The 20530-nt window shown below is 38.7% G+C and overlaps 1 long non-coding RNA gene across 1 annotated transcript in view; it reads right to left on the reverse strand.

Moving 5' to 3' along the window:
- Positions 1-345: 345 nt before the first annotated feature.
- The window catches only part of LOC136674614 (uncharacterized), a 41664-nt gene continuing 21479 nt past the window's right edge, over positions 346-20530 (reverse strand). Inside the window, exons 3-4 of the long non-coding RNA XR_010796073.1 lie at positions 4260-4307; positions 346-419 (exon numbers count right to left, since the gene is read on the reverse strand). This is a non-coding gene — a long non-coding RNA (uncharacterized lncRNA). The remainder of the gene's footprint in view (positions 420-4259; positions 4308-20530) is intronic.

Consider the following 20530-nt stretch of genomic DNA (forward strand, 5'->3'; position numbering starts at 1 on the left):
CTGCATGTAAAGAGCTCACGAAGCTATAGTCAGATCAAAACACAAGCCACAATACTTTGTAAATGATATTTTGCAAATCAGTATAATGTCAATTGTCTTTTTAGTTATGAATGCATTCTAATTTTAGCATTAAAAGGATATTCAAATAAAGCCAAAAATGCTATTTTTGCTGGATGAAACTGAATTGACATCCATTAAAGGGAACATCTACCATTGTGGGCAATCAGAGTTCTCTCTAGTTATTTATTTCGTGAAGCTAAGTATCTTTCAAGGTGGTGGTGTTGGGTGGCGGGGGGCGGGGGGTTTGGAGATCCGAAACAGCAAATGTAAGTTAATATTACCCACCTATGGAGCAGGAATAGTGCAATATCCTCATTTCAATTCTTGCTTTTCAGCTTTTGCTCCATTGTCTAAAAATACTGCCATGAGCAGAGAGAGAGAGTGCGAGAGAGAGAGAGAGAGAGAGAGAGAGAGAGAGAGAGAGAGAGAGAGAGAGAGAGAGAGAGACAAGTTTACCCGACAGAGCTAGTTTGTCTTTTACAGAGTCTTGTCTTTTACTGGGGCTTCATAAAAAACACATCAGACTAGATTGCAGCACACAAACAGACTGGGGCTCTAGCAAATGGTGAGGAAATATCTTCTGAATATTATAAAAAGTGTTTACTTTGGTTACAATTTTGAACCTCGCCTTTAAATCTCTTTAAGAAAAAGGAGTCGCTCTGCATGTATCATGGCCCATCATGTACTGCCAAGAAATCAGGAGCTGACTAAAATAATGCATCAATGTAACAGGATTCACGTGCACAATGTACAGTAAATATGTTTTTAATGCAATGCAATTGAATTATTTGTAATGAGCTAATTCAATTTCCCTTTTTTATCATGTTACCATGATTAGTAATCAATTTAAAACCTCCAGTCTGACTTCCAGTCCGATGTGCATGAATTTGGGTTTGAAAAACGCAGCATGGAAAAAGTCTATAAAAATATATATACACAAGTATTTATTTTAATTCATTAATTATTAATTTTTTATGTTTTGTTTAATGTTGACACTTAACAAATGTGCAAAATATAAATAATAAGAGAATGAGAATGCAATGATTCACAAATCCTTTAAAGAGTATATTTTGTTGAAAATAGCACAAAGACTATATTTTATATGTAGCAACTAAAAATATTATTGTGTTTTGAAAGACGTTTTGAAAGACATTTGGATTTGATTAGACAAATGAGGCAACAAAACACTGGTAAGTTTTGTAATTCTACAAAAAAATATCTAATTCTGCTAACTGGCAACAGCTCCACAACTTTTCTGGAAATGGAGTATAAAGTTGTATAACTTTCTTGGTTGTAATCTACATCAGAGGTGCCACAGTCCAGTAACGGGCAGTGATACTGACATTTGATAGCAGGCCACAACATCTGCCAACAAATGCATGAGGAAGCGGCAGCGTAACAACTGAACTTCATATTTTAAAAATATTATGGCATTCCGACCTCCACTCAGTGTCGCTGACCCTTTAAGTGACCTATGGGAAGCTCACATGGCCTCCATGTTATATTTCAGAAGTGAGCTTTGAGTTTTCACCTAAAAAAAAAAAAACAATATTGTTTGTGCTTTCTTTAACAAATATTTCTAAAACATTAGTATTATTTTTTTATTTTTTTTATTTTTCACAAGATATATTTAAAATTCTAAATAAAATAAAAAATACTACAACTAATGTTTTGTGATTATTATCATTGCATCAGATTTCTGGGCTACACCATCGTCTTTCTGGACTAAAGTAAAAACAGAACATTGAACTTGCCACAATGGCCCAGAAAACACTGTTGCTTTTCTCTCCACATATTTGTGTGATTTTATGGTGTTAATTGAATTAAAGCTATTCACTGAGTGCTCGATGAGATTTGCGATGTCTGCACTAAAAACTTTCACTGCCCATGTTCAGATTTGCTCTCTCTCAGGTGCTGCTTCTACGCTTCATAACCTGTGGCCGATATTGAAACAGGCTTTAGATGTGGGTGTGTTTACTGTGTTCTTCTCAACCAGAGAAAATGAGGAGATTAGAAGTATAAATGATTTTGCAGTTCAATATTCACAACCCTTTGTGATTACTTGAGAATTTATCACAGAATACTGCACTGAACATCTGAGTCGGAGCAAAGATTGCTTCATGAGCACACAGGACAATTCTGAGTGCAGGCATTGAAAATCTGAGCTTGCACATATTTACTTTGGACACGAGCAACTCAGAATACACCAGGAATATAATTCTCATTTTAAAAAATGTACTAGAATTTTGCCATTGATAAAATAGTTTATTCTAACAACAGCAAAATATATTAAAACACCCCACACATCCCCAAATGTCCTCATCGTTTGTTAAAAATACCAGGATGTGTCATTCGATCTGAAGTCATAAAAAAGTTGATGTACATCACTGATCACTAGTACATTTTATATTATAATGTCTTTCTTGAAAAAAAAAATGTTTTACTTTGCCTTATCTGCTTTAATAATAGGATAAAAATCTGAATGATAAAACACTGGCATTTAGGGGCTGGTTACTATGGGTGACCAAATTAGTCAGATCTTAAATACTTCACAATTCACTCTATGTTCACAAAAAATATAAAATCATATTCTATATGGCCTCTATGATCCCTCGTTCCAAAAAGAATTTTTTAATCTCTAAAATAGTTTGTAAGAGTATAGAATTATAGCTGTTTGCATAAAAACGTCTTCTTTATATGTACTTCACATCTGTGATGAAAACTTAACAGTATGAGCTGTACATAAACAGAAAATCAAGTGAAACTATGGGAATAATATTTTCTGATACCCACCAATTCCAAATAAATGTCTGCATATGCTGATAACAAAAATAAAAAAATCATAAACGGTAACATTAAAGACATGTACCTGGCTTAGCTTCATCACAAGGAGAATAAACAGTATTTAAACATAGTAGCCCAGCATTGACTCAAATTTACTCGTGTATTACAATTGATATGTCATTAAATATCGATTTCAAATACTGATGGTATATCTGTCCATCATTTTCTAAAGCAATAATCTCCCAGTATCAGATTTCAAAGTTTTCATTCATTTATTCGTTTTTGCATTGCCTTACCGTACAGTAATATTTCAGTTTTTCTATATGACACATCACTGCATGTCTCTCAAATGGAATTCCACCCATTTTTAAAATGTCTACTTAATGAAATAGTTGAGAAGTCATTCACAGTACACTAAAGAGGAATGTGTCCTTGTTGATAGGAAAAAAAATCTGGATATCTGTAGAGGCTAAATCCCCTAAAAGATACATCCAACATATTACAAATAGTTAAAGATTTGCTGCTTAAGACATTATTTTATTACAGTCTCTTGTAACTTTTAAAACTCACTCTTGGAAGACAGCTATTTTACCCCGATCAACATTACCCACAAAACCCATATAGATTTAATGGTCATTTTGGTATTGTGAATACAATAACTATATTTCGCAGTGAGGACATCGTTATTCCTTGTTCTATTCCTAATCTGTGAAAACGTATAGAACCTAGAAGTGTAGTGAAAAGTCCATATTTTTACAACTGAATTGAGTTCAATTTCTCTTTAAGCCGTGTTCCATTACTTGGGAACAATCTTGTGTCCTCAATAGTTTCGCCTGGTTTTAATGTCAAAAGCAGATAGCACTGCTTCATATTACGAATATTAAGCAGCATATGGTCACGAGTAGAGGCAACAGAAACACATTAAAATTCTGTACCATTCAAACCGAGCAACAAATCAGCCAGCAGCTCTGACAGGGCGTGGTGTTTGGAGAAAAAACACAGTTCCAACAATGGGATGACGCAGCAAATTTGCAGCCGTGCACACACACAAATACAAGCAAACATACACACACACACACACACATACACACATACACACACACACACACATACACACACCCACACCCACACAAGATTTGCCAGAGTTATGTCCGTATCCGGCTGAGTCATGGGTTCGGACTCTACTGAGGTGGTGCCATGGTGACTACTCCTTTTTTATCCACCTCTTCCTGTCCTTCTGACACACTCTTTTTGCTAGGTCATGTTTTACCACACACACAGGCGTGCGCGCACACACACACACACACACACACACACACACACACACACACACACAAAACGATGCTAATGTGAGAGACTGCCACCTGCAGAATCACAAGTGTACTACAGGCAAGGACAGTCACAATTCCACTTACCTTAACAGAAGAGAAAAGTCGAGGCTTCACTCCTTCATCCACTGGCATCTGTAAGGTGCAAACAGATAAATAGTCACTTAACAAGTATTTTATGTAATGTTAAGCATGCAAAATCACATATAAGAAAGAGGAAATGTATCACTAATCACTAATGAGCTAACTCCCAGAAAAAAGGTACTTACGTTACTGTCACTAAAGGTATAAACCATGTAAATTTGTCTTTAAAATGTACAACGGTGGTTTTAAAGTCCAGTTGCGGTCTGTAAAAGTACATTATACAAAACCGCGTTTTAAATCGTCTACAGTCTACAGTGCAGCAACGCTCTGAGGCTGTTTGGTCAGACACAGAGCAAACAGGAACAGATCAGCTATTTCAACATGAAACATTAACTTAACAGCAAAACCTATGTGACTGTAATGTTCAATTCAATGTATTAATAGTTTATAAACATATATTTGTGTGAGAGACTGAGTGTATATGTTTTATGAAGTACGAAACAGCAGAGGAACAAGACAAACCATTTCTTTTAAAGAAAAAAAGAAAAATTTCTAAGTGAAATAATCGGTTGTGTCAAAGTATCATCAAAAGGTTCCGAGAAATTTTGACTTCAAGCAACAGTTCACGATAGAGTAAGTGTTTCTGTCCTTGCTTTCACTGTCTGAAGACAACTGAATGATGCACAGATGACAAGAAGCTGATGCTGAGAAAAGGAAATAGTAGAACTGATAGAACAGATACTGCTGATGTTCTCTAAATAACGAACTGTCTGCCCAAGAGCCTTAATTCTGGCCAAAAGATTCACTGGTGGCCTCTTTGACCAATGTAAATTTTCCTATATCTAGACCCAAAAATTTTGTTTGATATTTTGACAATAGTTTGATAGTGATAGCTCAAAAATCAGAGAATGATTGTGTGTGTGTGTCTGTGTGTGTGTGTTTTTGTGTTTCAGGGCAGCACAGAGTAGACAGTCACTGCAGTGATGTCTGAACTGTGCGCCTAGGGCTTATGGAGTAGACAGCAGTAGACGGTTATCGGGAGGTGACGCAGCATCTCTCTCTCTCTCTGTCCTCTTTTATTCCTCCACCATTATCCTGAAATGCTCTGGTGTCCCATTTGCCTTCTGTCATTTTGGACTTTCTTGTGTGTGTGTGTGTGTCTGTATGTCTGTCTCACTCCTTGTCTTCAGTTTCATTACCACTTTCTTTTTCTCTGATGGAGGGAGGGAAGGGATATCCGCAATGGTTGCCATGGCACCAGACAGCTCCATTTCTGCCAGCGTACATGAGTAGAAGTGTGTGTGTGTGTGTGTGTGCACGTGCCTACAACTACTCTGTGAATTTGTGAGCCGGTGTGATTCCATGTGCTAGCCTTGTCATTCCGCCTCTGTCTCATTAACTCTCTGGCTTCGTTAAGTAATTAACATGCTGTCCATTCATTCTGACAGCCACAAATGGCCTGAAGATAATTAAGAGCCAAGTCTCCATCTAAAACAACATTTACAGAGAATGTTAACTATTAACATTTATATATCAATCATCAGTACAATATTTTACAAAATATGAAGTGCTCTGTAGTTCTCTCATGACAAGGGTCTATCATATTATTTTACATTATTACATTATATTATACAGGAGCACTTTGTAGTTCTACAATTACAGACTGGAGTCCACCTGATTCTCTGCATACTTCATCCCCGATTCAGTGGTCGGGAACCCCACAGGATCATTCTTCAAGCATTGTATGAAACTCTGACGTGGTGCTGATGTGTTAGTGTGTGTTGCATTGTTATGAGTGGATCAGACACAGCAGCGCTGCTTGAGTTTTTAAATATTGTCACACCTACCTCGTAGGTCCACCTGTAGATATAAAGTCAGAGACAGCAGCTCGTCTGTTGGTCGTCCTCTAGTCCTTCATCAGTTCATTCTCAGTCCAGTCATGACACTGAGGGCTTTATAAACTCTAACAGCACTGCTGTGTCTGATCCACTCATAGCAGCACAACACACACTAACACATCACCACCACGTCAGTGTCATTGCAGAGCTGAGGATGATGGTCCTGTGGGGGGTCCAGACCATTGAGGAGCAGGGTGAAATGAGGATAAGAAGGTATGCAGAGACACAGGTGAACTACAGTCTGTAATTGCAGAACTACAAAGTGCTCCTGGATGGTGAGTAGTGCTGAGAAAATGCACAGTGAACATAGAAACATGACGGAACTAGAACCTAACATCTTCGCAGGACCCTGGAGCTGACAGCTACACTACTTTTTGCACCAGCGCACCGCCCCGGTTTACACATAACTGCAAATTATGCAAATTTATGCACATTCACTTGAACTGAAAATGGATTTTTCCTTCTTCTGTACAACCGCTATACTGAAGAGACAAGGATGTGTTCCGATCACTCCGATATATGTACACACAAATATATGACATTGATATGAATATTACAACAGCAATAATTAACATGACTAGTGATTCCATATAGTACACTAATGTATAACCTTCTTTTGCAAGCAGGTTTTCCCTGACCCACTCAAAAACATTCCAGAAGGGGGCAGCATTGCGCCATAGGGGTTAGAACTGGTAAGCACCCATATCCCAGTACCACACAGATATCAAAACATAACCACATTCAAACCACAGCCTATTTAAAGACAGAAGAGCAGTCCAAATATAATGAGTCATATCAGTACAATCAATGTATTCTCTAGAACAGGGGTGGGCAGTCTTATCTCAAAGGGCTGGTGTGGCTGCTGGATATTACCCCATTCAGGCCAGAGCACACCTGATTTCACTCCTTTAATTAGTTGATTAACTCAACTGATCATGTGACCTGTGACCTCCGGGCCTTTGTGGATAAGACTGCCCACCCCTGCTCTACAACGTCTGGCATGGCTATACGTGTTAGCTCTGGTGTTGCATTAAATAAAAGCAAAGATGGTATTCCTGCACAGCTTCCACACACAACTACCAACACATGTTAGAACGGTCATATATTAACATGCTTTCCCATGAAGGCATTGTTATGGTAAAAGTAACCTTTCATGTTCGAACTACTCACCCATCTAACAGAAATAAAATGACATCACACAATATTAGTGTTAGGCTAGATTTGTTACAGGACTTGCTAATAACTGTTTCAGCCCTGTTCACCAAAGACCCAAGTCTCCACTGATTCAAACTGAAGAGACTCATGATTCTGAAATCCCAAATCCTCATGTTGATTCTCAGCATGAATTTTCAGTCGCACCACAGAGACTCTAGACTCCATTCAGACTTGCGCTGAATAGATTCGAGACTCCACTCACGCTGCAGAGACACAAGATGTGATTCAGACAAGATTTGACTCAAGGGAATCAAGACTTCAGCTGGACATGCACCAAGTGACTGGTGAACAACTCTAGTGGCTGGTTTAATGGACTACACTAAAAACATAAAAGTGAATTGCACACAGGCATCGGAAGCTGTGGTTACTGTCTGTGGTTAGTGGTGAAAAATGCACTTAGTTAATGTGTTTGTGTGTGTGCGTACATGTGTGGGGGGCCCTCATGGTTTGCATATGTGTGTGTGTGTGTGTGTCTGTGTTGATGTTGAAGAACCTCTCTGCTTAGTTAAACAAAAGGGCCTCATCGCCAGCCTGCAAGACGAACGCACTGAGAAAACATGCACACGGTTACAATGTAACCCATTAAAAAAAAAAAAACCTTCTCTGAGCATGCACACGCATTCACATACACACACACAGAGAGAGAGAGAGAGAGAGAGAGAGAGAGAGAGAGAGAGAGAGAGAGAGAGAGAGAGAAGAGAGAAACACAGAGCTAGGGAAAGGTCTCGGAGAGAGTGAAAGCTATGCAGATGTCATAAGCCTGGGGCACTGTAAGACAATAGAGCCTTTGACATTCTATCTGTTTTTGTCACAGCAAGCATAGCACATTAATTTCATTCTTTCTCTTTTCTCACTCTTTCTTTCCATCTGTCTTTATGTTCTGAAATTGTTGTGCTCCATAACATGCTGTACATGATAACAGATCATGCTGTGTGTCCACCAGGAGCAGAGCCACATATGGACATCAGAGAGAGAGTTGTGTGTACACACTCACACACACACACACACACACATATTATGACCAAGAAAAAGAGACAGGTTTAGAGAGAATGAGAGAAAAGGCTGACCAATGGAGAAAAGGTAAAAAGAAAATCTTAGAATGAGAAATCAAAGGAGGCACACAGTCAGAGAATGAGAATGAGAAAAGAGAGATGGAGAGAATTAGAGAGAGATAGACAGGTTGAAAGACTGACTCAGAAAAAAAATCACAAGGAGAAAGAGTCAATTTTATTATAATTAAATCTTGCAGCCCAAGATTTGACAACAGTAACGTATGAACTGAACTGAGTCAGCAGCAGAGATAGTCACTTGTGTGTGTGTGTGTGTGTGTGTGTGTGTGTTTGTGTGTGTTTTCTAATGGCGTAGCCCCTCAGCTGTAAACAGACAGTGCTGCTCTGAAGGAATTCTGCACCCTGTGACCCTCCGCCCTCAAAACAGCACCAGGGCAACGAGTTCATTCACACACACACACACACACACACACACACACACACACACACACACACACACACATATATATATATATATATATATATATATATATATATATATATATATATATATATATATATACACACGTGCACACACACATGTGGACCCAGCCCAGAGAGGCCTCTCTGAGAGGAAACACATATGCCTCCTCATATCTACACACACACACTCAGGCATAGGCACATAGACTCTGTTCTGTAGCTCTGTCCATACCAGAACAAAGCAAGATATGTTCAAACTTCATTTTTCCAAATTTGCAAACGACCCCTTGCCATTCAGCGTTTCTCCTGAAATAAAGGGAATTTTTTTTTCCACAGTGTAAAGGGTGGCTGGCGTTTTCAATTTATGCAGTAATTAAGTAAAATATTTCAATGGTAATCATCACATTTTAAGACCTTTCCTGGTTTTTGTTTTGACAGAAATGATGTGCAAAGACTCTTCCACAAGCTCAGGTTAAGACAAGCAGAGTTGAAAGTTTAACATGATCACACCCAGGCCTCGCTAACAAAGAAAAGGGAATCTCACATTCATATCTAAGTGCTGGATATCTGAGACATTCTACAGCACTCCCCTTTGGCCTCCTTCTGTCAAAAAATGGAACAGTCTGTGCTCTCCTGGGGCTAACACTCCTACAGTTTCACACACATGCATATGTACACACATACATGCTCATTAACACACAGATGACCTTAAAGATGTAAGTAATAAGAGCTTTAATTTCATTTCCATATAAATGCCTTCAACTACAGTTACAGACTAATCTGCCCATAAAATCTCAAAACTAGGGCCGGCCCCAAATATTCGATATTCGTTCGTTGAGTATGTATTCAGTTTATAATTCTGAGATTCGAATATTTGTTTTTTTGGATATTCGTGGCAATAAAGGCAACCCTCCACTCCACATGTATTCAGCCTTGTCAACATAAAAGTCTTGAACAAAGCCTAAAACAGCCTAACATGCTACAGCAACCTACTTAAAATGAAGCATGGCAAAGCTACAGTTCATTTTGTCAGCTTTACACCTCCAAAAAGTTTATTTGTGTACACTCTATGCTCTTAGTGGCACCATGTAGCGCACGAGTTAGTGAACAACTCAGTGAGCAGAGCCATGCTGGGAGCCAAAGTGCAGCTTTAATTTTACAGCATGTGCTGAGAGCTGATTTTCTGAACAATAGGACTGGCCCCAAGTATTCAGGTATTCAGATATTTGTTCATTGGGTATGTATTTGGTTTCTAACTTTGAGATTCGGATATTTTTGGATAAATGTGATTATCGACGCTCCACCACATTCAGGCTCCAGCAGTGAAAACAGTGCTCTGCCCACTTCACCCGTATTCAGGCTCATCAACATAAAAGTCTTTGTGCAAATGATGCCTAAAACTCAGTCATATAAAACAGCCTAACATGCTAAAACAACACACTTACAATGAAGCGAGGCGACACCACAGTTCATTTTGTCAGCTTTGTGCCTGAAATTAGAGCATCTCCACTCAAACTGGTTAAACTGTGTATACTCTGTGCCCTTAGACTCTTCATGCCGGCATCGGGCTGAGTGTTTTTGTTCCGGCGTGCGCAATTGTGGGCCGATACAATTTTACTAGCTGGGTTAATGCAGGGGTTGGAGGCGGATTTTGTTAATGACAACAACATGCACCACCCCACTCTCCCGATCCTGGCCAGAAGCTCCGAAGCCCAAAATATTGTATTCGGGACAGCCCTACTCAAAACTTTACCGGATCCCAGATATCTATATATTACTTGTACCTAATGCACAGCTCAAATATAACGTGCTCTCTGGCTGTTTGTATCTCCTCAGTTTAGTCACTGCTAACACCATTTACTAGCTAAGTCACCTCAAACAAACACAATGTGTTCTTTTAGGGACTCTGTATGTTTATGCAGTATAACCATGTCATTCTTTGTGCTCTTATATAAAACACAGCAATCTCACAGCATAGACATCACACTGAAAAGTGTGAGCACAGATTGATCAGAAAGCACACAACCCTGAAATATTTCCATAATGCTGACATTTTGTCTGGGTACAGCAGCAGCATCCAGCTGCAATATGAATCCACTAATCTGACTCACATTCATTCATTCATTGTCTGTAACCGATTATCCAGTTCAGGGTCGCGGTGGGTCCGGAGCCTACCTGGAATCAATGGCCGCAAGGCAGGAAAACAAGCAGGACGGGGTGCCAGTCCTTTGCAGTGTAACTCCCTTAGGGTTGCAAAATTCTGGGAAATTTACCATGGGAATTAACAGGAATTATGAGAATTAACAGGTAATTGTGGGAATTAATGGGCATAAAATGGGAATATCGGAAGCTAAAGAGGAGAAACTTACATAGACTTGGTAAAAAATATACTGAAGCATAATCTTGGCTAATATAATAGCCAAGATATGATACCAAAACAGTTGAATAGCAAAGCTGTTCCTCAATCCCAGGCACATTACAAGCTGAAGGGCTATTGAGACCACACCCTCTGCATGCACTCCTCATTCCTCCATCATATGTACAGAATATGTCCACATGACTTCTAAAAACCCTGAAACTCACCACTACTGAAAGGTCACATTTAGGTTCATATTTTTATTGACAGTAATAGCATTGAAACATTTAAGCAACTATTAATTCAAGATGTAATCTCACAGTTGCTATCTGATAAATCAGAAATGTTTATGAGCAAGTAAATTCAAGAGACAAGGCTAGCAGGCTAGCAAGAGGTTAACTTACCAAGGCTAGCATAGGCTAGCTACCTATATTTTTTGCCTCAGCGGGTTTCTGTAATCAACAATTAATTCTTATTAAGTATTTGTTTGAACATGGAAGATACCAATGTTCAGGAAGAATCCTGAAACTTTTAAAACAAAAATGCAGAACATGCAGAAGCCAGGCTTGAGAAGCTTGTGGGAAAATATCTTTATTTGATTTGATGTTAAATTTGATCTTCTTTTTAGAAGGGAGGGAGGAGGGCGGCGGCTTGCAATCTTTTGACTGTTTTTTTTTATCAAACTTTTGAGTGTTCAATGAAATAATTAAGCATTTATAACATTTTGCTTGCAACTATGTGTCATAATTATTATTTGCATTGTTATGCCTTCATGTCTGCTGCTGACAAAACGGTTAAATTCCCAAGGTTTAAAAAATTTCCACGGAAGGTTACATTTTGGATTATTTCCAAAGTTCCCGAGGTAAAGTCCCCATGGAAACTTACCGGTAATTTACTGGAAATTTATCGGAAATTTTCCACCCCTTCAGAACCCTAGTTAGGATTTTAACAATCCTGTACAGAGGGCCAGCCATAAGTTTGAACTGCTGAAAAACACAATCCGAGATTTTGCAGAGTGATTGCCCATGCCTTACAAATGCCCAACAATTACCTAGCAGGTTAAATGTCTGGACTTGTCAGCAAACTTAAATCCACCCAATGAGAAATCAAGACACATGCTTTTCCCATATTCAAGTCCCTTCATAATGCCTGCACTCATATTTGGTGTTGCACCATGGTCCTGGAGGAACACTGCTTCATTACACTCTGCACTGGAAGCCTATAATGTTGAAATGACAAAACCTCTTGAACTGTAATATTGTTTCTGTATCAGAATGCATGTGCATACACACAGGCTTTTCAGTAATAGGAGCAGGCAGCTACGTTTCATTGCAAAAATATATATTTACCTCCAAATTTCTTGTCATAACAGGCAATATCTTCAGCTCGAATGTCTTATCTTTTGCTGCAAATCTATGCAACAACAACATGACTAGCTCCTTTCTGGGTATTTGGGAAGAAAAACAGCATTTCTCACGTGTTTTCGAGACAAAATGTATTTTAAGAAACCAGACAGACTCGTCCTAGGGAAATATCTTAAAATTCATGACCCTCTGTCATGCAGTGTGGAAGCCAAAAATAGTGAAAGATTCCTGAGTGTAAGAAAACAAGTGTGAAAGGTACAGCAAGCTGATGACTTTAAAAATCATCACTTGGTTTGAATTTTCCTGAATGGTGGTGGGAGGAAGGCACAGAGAAGACAACTGTGCTTTCTTGAATTCCCAGCCTTCAATGACTGAGGTCTCACTGGGAATCCAACTACTGATGTACAGATGCTAGGATGAGGTCATGTGTGACATTTGCTTAGTACTCTCTCAAAAAAAGGTTATAAGTAATTTTAGGCAGCCAAACAATTAGGAGCTGAAGGCAAATACCAGAAGGGTTAGCAAATAATTAGCCATACTGCTACTTTCTCAAACACTATCTGGGCCAGGTCAATAATAAAAAAAAAAAAAACAATTCATTTGTTCATTTTCTGTAAACGTATTCAGAAGTAATCACATTCTGATGCGAGCAAGATGTGAGCAAACCAACCATGCCGAGACCGGTGGTCTCGGTCAGGTCCCAAACAAATTCTGGTTCAGTTTGTTTCTAGTGAGAACAGGATCCAACCTCCATCCGACCCAACTGTAAGGTGTATGCAGAAGGTCGGTGCTAAGCCGCTGTCGTAGCCTGGAGTGCTTTGGGTGTTAAACGCTGCAGAGCAAGTAAACAGAGAACTGGTTAAAGTTTAGCTGCTAATTAGAAACATGCCCCCTTTCCCAAAGCCCTAAAGCCTTTCTTGAAATGGGCACTTTAAAGACATTTGATGATGTTGTTGAAGGGTGAACAAAAGGGGCAGGTGCAAACATCACCAAAGCTTAAACGTGAAACACAGCAGATTACAGCTAAACTGGGCTTGAATTTACAGTGTTACTGCTCACTTAAACATAAATATGTTTAAAATTGTTGAGATCATTTACAACCCTTGCATGTTTGGAGGCTTTGGAGGTCTTTTACCTTTCTGCTCTTTTACAATACACAAAATAATCTCGTCTCTTCCTATAATCCTCACCGACAAACTCGACACATCTGTTGATGCCTTTCTGACGAGTTCACCACAGTTTTCTGTTTAAATTTACACTTAATAAAAACATTCAGGTCTGACCAATATGTGAGGAGAACATTCGCAAGTGGGTTGCTGTGATGCACTTTGATTTTTCCCTGTGTGAAAACAGAACAAACCAAAGGGAAAACTATCCAAGATTACGAACTACCAGAGTAAATGACCTACAGGTGTGAAAACGCCCTACGAGTTTAACCATGTTGTCATTATACTGACCTCATACTTTATGTTTTGCTTTTCCTAACACGCCAAGACATTAACTTCCTAAACATGCAATTTTAACTACTGGTGCACAATAAAATGCTTGTACATTCGGCATGTGATCTCACATTCCCACCCTTAAAAAAAGTTACACAACATGTAAAATGGACCTCAGAGACATTATAAGTGAGTGATATCTTGCAAGATGTTTGTAAGGAAAAGAAAACAAAAAATAACTGCAGTATTTTCATAGTAGGCCTGCTGGAACTGGAGCTCAGTTTTTGGACTCTGTCCACTGTTGCAAACAGCATTTCACCTACCCCCATCTACTTGTGGGCATTCGGCCGGGCTCCATGAGAAGCAGAGTGTTTGGGACGTGCCTTCACTTGGAAAAGAAAAGAGAGAAGACAACACAGAGCAGCTGCTTTTCATTTCACAGCTCGGATTAGGACTTCCAAATATGATCTACACACAAGGCCCTATCTAGTCCTGAGACCAGGGAGTTTTACAGTATCGAACCTGCCAGGGAATCTTGTGGACAAAGACTGGAGAACTAAAATGCCTGTTTGTAGATCAGTCACTCAGCTAGGCTTATGGTACAACACTAATTGTTGTAATTATTTAATTAGTTTTGATATATGAGTATATCAATACATGAGTATTAATGAGACATTCAGTTTATAATATAAAAAATTATATATAAATCTTGGAATTTTTTATTATGTTTGCAATTTGATTTGAGTCAAGAAAAAATCTGACAATGTTAACAGCACAAGCAGGTGAAAAAAAAGGGGTATCTAAACTATCAAAAATTTTAAGGCAAGAGAACAACAGGCAAACAGTCATTTCCTATTGTAGGAGATGATTTAGGTTTAGCAATAATTAGCAACAACTGTAACTGCAACTGTAGACAAATTCATTCAAACCTGGTGTAGAGACAAATGTAAATGACTGGCTCCAACAAAGACTTTGGAATAACTTTTCTGCTCCCATTTCCCATAGTTTCATGCAAACTAATGCTGTCAAACTAGATTTCACAATTCATACACTTAAATTTTTTCATTAATTCATTCATTGTCTGTAAAAGCTTATCCAGTTCAGGGTCACGGTGGGTCCGGGGCCTACCGGGAATCATTGGGTGCAAGGCAGGAACACACCCTGGAGGTGGGTGCCAGTCCTTCACAGGGGGACACACGCACACACATACATTGACTCACACCTATGGACACTTGAGTAGCCAATTTACATACCAATGTGTGTTTTTGGGATGAAACTGGAGCACCCGGAGGAAACCCACGCAGACACAGGGAGAACACATCAAACTCCTCACAGTCAGTCACCCAAATGTAGAGAAAAGCATATGTTTTAAAGCACTCTGCTGAAGCTCCGAGTTTATTTCAGGCCAAATATTTTCAATGAATAGCACCACATAGAACATCATCTTCATATGCTCACTCAGATTTAAAAAAATTAATAAATAAAATAAAATAAAAAAAAAGCCTACTTGTTTCAGGAAAAATATAAAATCATTTACTTGTTTCATAAGTAATGATTTCATTTTAAGGAATTGGAATATATTTTTATATTTGACAATAATTCTAATTTAATTTGTCTTCCCATTTGACAGCCAAAGACAAAAAGAAATACATATACACTGATCAGCTATAACATTAGAATTACCTTATTGTTTCTACATTCATTCACAGTGACCACAGATGAAGGACTGACTAGAGGATGACTAAGAAGCCTGTAGAGCAACAGATGACGTAGATGTAGTAAGGGTACACTACAGTCTGTAACTAGAGAAATACAAAGTGTAACTATAAGGTCAGAGGAGTTAACAAATGAACAATGAATGTAGAAACAATTAGGTAATTTTAAGTTAATGGCTGATCTATGTATAAGTCTGTAATTGTCTAGGTTTGTCAAATGGAATATTTTTGTTGGTGGACTTTTCTCAGTCCAGCAGCGACACCGAGGGGTTTAAAAACTCCAGCAGCACTGCTGTGCCTGATCCACTCATACAGCACAACACAAAAAAACACACCACTACCATGTCAGTGGCACTGCAGCGCTGAGAATGGTAATGCGATGGTGGGCCCTACCGTTGAAGAACAGGGTGAAAAGGGGGTTTAAAGGTCAACAGAGGTACCACTGTAACTGTAAAACCACATAAATGCACAAAGTACAAAATGTGTAACAACAAAGAATTGGCTCTAATGTCATCGGTGTATAGTATATAGTTCGTATTAGGTTTCCTTGCCAGAAGCCGGATAGAATACACATACACAACTCACACAAAGGACAAACATGGTGTGACTTCAATGGCGTGCAAGTAACTGATCTGTAGACTGACCAGTGAAATGTTAAATCACATACGCCTACAATAATAAGTAAATCACTTACTCTTTCAAACTATCCAGTGGTACTCCTCTTATGCTAGCTGCATGTAATGAATCAATATTAACCCTAAAGCTTATCAGAAGGCTTATAGTCATGAAAATGAAACAGAGGTACTGCTTAATGACTCTCTCCAACACACACACACTCTCTCTCTCACACACACACACACACACACACACACACAAAAGAGGTCCTGCTTAGCTAAGACTGATTAAAAGTTTAACATGCTGCATGTTTTCTCTACTGTAGGAAATGTGATATAAAGCTTCTGCATGCAATCACATAACACTTTACAACACATAGATAACTGAAAATATGCAAATAAATATAGTGTGTAAAAGACAGAGAGAAATCTTTATTTTAAAGTCTGCATTTTACATAATGGGTGCTACGTTTCTTCATAATAAATAAGATGTTCAACTTTACTTGGATCACCCCATATATACTCTAGAGGTGTTATGGAAACCTTTTTAAGAAAAGGTAATGATTTGGTTAAAGGAGAAGGTTAACCCTTTGTTGCATTGGAGTATATCTCCACATATATGGCAATTTAAAAGCAACTCAGATCATTTTTATAGGAATCACATTCTACATATGTTGTGATGCATTTGTTTGTACATTTCTCTCGGAATATTGCCTAAATTAACACAGAACTGCCCCTCCCCCCATAGTCTTCGTCACTGTTTCAGTCTTCCAGCCCTCCATTTGGATTTTGCAGGTCGTTGAAACAACGTGACTGAAAAAAATCTATTCACAATTTGCTAGCCAGTGTTGGCCATTTGCTCGTTGACTACAATTGATAGTTGAATGATTTTCCTCTAAGTGCCTTCACGCTTTCGTATCCTTCTTGATGGGTGGATTATTTAGCTGTGACTAAACTGAAGAGAAAACTGGGTAACTATATGCCTGTGTCTTTCAAAGGATCATAAGCAGAAGGAGGGATTAATCAATAAATGTCTATACTGCTATCTACAACAATGTTTCAGCCACAGAGAGACTGAGATTAGTTTTGAGCCAATCATTGGACATAACGATATTAGATCTTTTTCTCTTTCTCATCTTCCAAACACAGCGTCCCATTAATTGTGGTCTGTGTGTGTTTGTGTGTTTGCTGAGTCAGCCTCTAACAGGACAATATATGGCTCTAATGGTTGAAAAGAGCATGCTTCTGTGAAGTTTTCCTTACATAAATAACAGTGAAGAAAGCTTGTCTCCTCTGTTTAGTCAAGGGGCCCCCAAAGAGAGGCATGGTTAGGGAGTGACTGTGTGTATGTGTGTGTGTGTGGGTGTGTGTGGGGGGCTCTGAGGCACAATTTGAAAGATCATCACATCCTTCGCTTGACTTATAGCCATGAAAGTTAAACAAACAGTGAGATAGTTTAATGACCCTCCTCAACCCACACACACACACACACACACACAAGCAATGCAGGTCTACAAATGGAACAGCCCTGCTAAGTTAAGTTAAAAGTCTACCATGCAACATGATATCTGTACAGTACAGTGATAACGTATGTTGGTATAGTATCTATATGCAATCGCAAAATGCTTTACAACCTAAGGCTATCAAGGACATGCAATAAAGCATCCATAAAAATAGAAAATGCACTTACAACCTGAAAAGTAACTTCAACAAAGTGGATCTATGTCAATGTTCCAGTTCCTTACATCTCTGAAATTAGTGACTACTTGAGTGAGGCTTGTAAGTAAATAAACACATTTCTTGCAATAAAATATTTGCTAGGAATACAAGTGTACAAGACTAACCCTACTATGGAGAACAGGCGTCCTTCCATCCACTCACATTCGCCTATTTTCTCCTGTGAAATGTACACAAGAGATTATAGCATATGACCAACACACACACACCTAATACATCAAGCGAAAGGGAAAATTTTAGGAAGGGAAGTGTAGCAGGCTGACGTATATAAAATCATAGTGTACACAGTATGAAATATATTGCTTTAATGTCTTAAAGCAAGGGTAGGTGATTTTGTAGAAACCAGTCAGTGTGGGTGGGGTTGGAAAGAACTCATACTAAAAAGTCCCACCCTTTCAAAGCCACTCACCCAATTTGCACGTGAATGTATACACAGAGACTAATAAACACAGAGAGAGTGCTGCAGAGATAATAATCTTTCTCATGCCTATTTTTATACGGTCCATTAGTCGTTTAAACTTCCTCAAACTCACAAGTGCACTCTAGAAGTTCCTTACTATTCCATTCCACATTCGAAATGACTAAGATGAGTTCTTCGAATATTCAGTTCCACTTCAAATGCTGCCACGATATTCATACAATCACACAACACCTTAAATAGTGAAGCAGTTATAGGCACCTGGACAAAACTACTGCATAATCTAAAGTGACACAAAGCTGCAAGCTGGAGAACAAAACAGCTATGCTTGTTTCTTTTTTTCTATTCCACCTCAAGTGTTACAGCTATCACAGAATGGCTCACATGGTTCAGGTAGGAAACTACAGTGCAGATTACGAATGAGACTTAAACACCGGCAGATAGTAAGATCTGTAGCTTACGGCGCTACAGAGAAGCAGCTCTTCTGGCTACATAAAAACGACAAGCAAATTTCATACACTCTCACACACACACTCACACAAATCCCATACACAAAATGATAAACTACCTGATAAATACCATCTCTGCTTCTGACTTTCGTTTCTTTAGTTGTTTACCAGTGTATGCCACTTCTCTAACATTTTCCAGTGCTCAGTGGTGCTAGTATGTATGCATGTGCAAACAAATACACATTCAGTCCGGTGTGAGGGCAATAAACAATTCTAATGCTCTGAAAATAAAAAGAAATATATATTTGTGGCAGCCACAGGACTGTTAAAAACAGAATGAAATGATTGGATGTCCTGCCTACCTGCCTCATATCCACATGCACAGCCCTTCGTGCTGCTCAAAGCTAGCAAGACTTTTGCACTAACATGCAGAGAAAATTACAGCAACTCCTGCAACTGCTTGCCTTGAAATGCTGCACTCATCTCTCCAACATGGTCTAAAATGGACTCCTCCAGCTGTAGTCAGGCAGTGCATGTTCATGTGTGTTGGGTAAGTAGCATTGGAATAGAGAATGAAGTAAGAGTAAACTGGAGGGTTTTTCATATAGACCTTTTCAAACAATAGCTTACACTTGCTGGTTTCTACAAAATTACCTACTCTAGCTTTATGTTCTTCTATTATCAGAGTACTGTCTCTGGTTCATTGTGCTTTCATGTGTACACTGCATTTAAATTTCTGCTGAAAAGCTCTAGAACTTTCTTCATATTTTCTGCCTGCACAGTAAACGCAAACTACAGTGTCACAGACAGTGACACTGTGGAAGACACTGCTCTCACCTTCAATAAAGTGAACACCCAGGGTTTATTTCTTTTAATTGTGCTAGCACTGATGAACAGGGAGATGAACTTGGATATAATTTTGGGCAGGGTGATTTGTGTGAAAAAACGGTGAATAGAGATGGGGCAGAGGTGGGAGTGAGTTTACCCGACGCAGAAATTATGTGAGTTTGGAGGGTACACATAGGACTGAGGGGAGGAGTTCGGAGTAGGACCACACAATTAAAGAGAAATTACACGCTAAGACTTGTTTTTTTATTAATATATTATCAGCTGAAATGTTAATGCACACATTTTACAAAATATTAATAAAAATATTACGTTTAAAGGATGAAACTATTGATGTGAAATATTGAAAAATATGAATGTAAAGTGTTGTGATTTTTATATTCTGTAATATTTTACTTAATTTTTTAAATTTAATAATTTTTATTTATTTGTAATCAGGTCTTGTATATTTTCCAATGGATATTTAATATAGTGATATCATTAAACTATGATAATTTACAGCTCTAGTTATTAGTATCAACTGGATAATTCTGTATAGAGCTATAAAGACACAGAGCTGAGGGACAGCAAAGGAAGAGGGGAGGAACACAGTGTCCCTTTCTCACACTTATACCATTTATAGAAGGCCCCCAAATTGCTGTGTGTGTGTGTGTGTGTGTGTGTGTGTGTGTGTGTGTGTGTGTGCGTGTGTGTGTGTGTGTGTGTGTTTGTGCGTGTGAGTGTGTTTGACTGTGTGTAGGAGTCTCTGTTG

Source organism: Hoplias malabaricus, chromosome 2, assembly GCF_029633855.1.
Source record: "Hoplias malabaricus isolate fHopMal1 chromosome 2, fHopMal1.hap1, whole genome shotgun sequence".
Classification (NCBI taxonomy): domain Eukaryota; kingdom Metazoa; phylum Chordata; class Actinopteri; order Characiformes; family Erythrinidae; genus Hoplias; species Hoplias malabaricus.